The following is an 850-nucleotide window of genomic DNA, read 5'->3' as shown; positions in this document are numbered from 1 at the left end:
CCTCTCAGTCCTTCATATATGGCATTAATCCAAGTCGAACAGAGTTCTTCATGTTTTCCGAGGTTGGAGACTAATCAGTTTTTACTGCAACTATAAAAGATGCTTTTTTGATAGTGGAGATGTAAACAGAGCCCCCCCCCCACCACACACACACACACACACACACACACACACAAACTCTTGCTCTCTCACACACAAACAATTAATAATACTAAATTCAGAGCCCAGACCTCAACCCAAAAGAGATGACATGAGAGAGCCATTCACACCAGATATCCTAGGAATATGTCTGAGCTGAAGCAGCTCTGTGAGGAAGAATGGTCCAAAATTCCTCCTCAGCATTGCTAAGGTCTGTTCCACAGCTACAGGAAGCTTGTTTGATATTATTACTGCCAAAGGAGCTTCAACCAGTTGTTAAATCAGAGTCCCCCTACTTTTTACACCAGCAGTTTGAATGTTAGTGACAGGGTTCATGAAAAACCATAATTGTTTGTGTGGTATTAGCTTAAGCCCACTGACATATTTTCTGACCAATTCATGCAGAAAACCAAATAATTATAAATGTTTCACTACTTTTTCTTTCCACTATAATGGCAGAATGGTACTGAAACTTTCATATTGTATGTACAAAGCATAACACTATTTTTTGCAGCACAGATTATGTTTACATGTTACCTGTATATAGTATTTATCTGTAGTGTTGAAAAATACTCAGTTTCTTCTCATGTTAAACTCACATTGTTAGCATGGTCAGGCATATTGGTGTCATCACAACACACAACAGATGCATTGCAGTAGAAAGGAAAAATACAAAGACTGCATAATTTCAGCACGAAAGATTATACAGGCT

This window comes from Monopterus albus, unplaced genomic scaffold (assembly GCF_001952655.1).
Source record: "Monopterus albus unplaced genomic scaffold, M_albus_1.0 scaffold61.1, whole genome shotgun sequence".
In the NCBI taxonomy this organism is placed as follows: Eukaryota; Metazoa; Chordata; class Actinopteri; order Synbranchiformes; family Synbranchidae; genus Monopterus; species Monopterus albus.
This window is presented reverse-complemented; position numbering follows the sequence as displayed.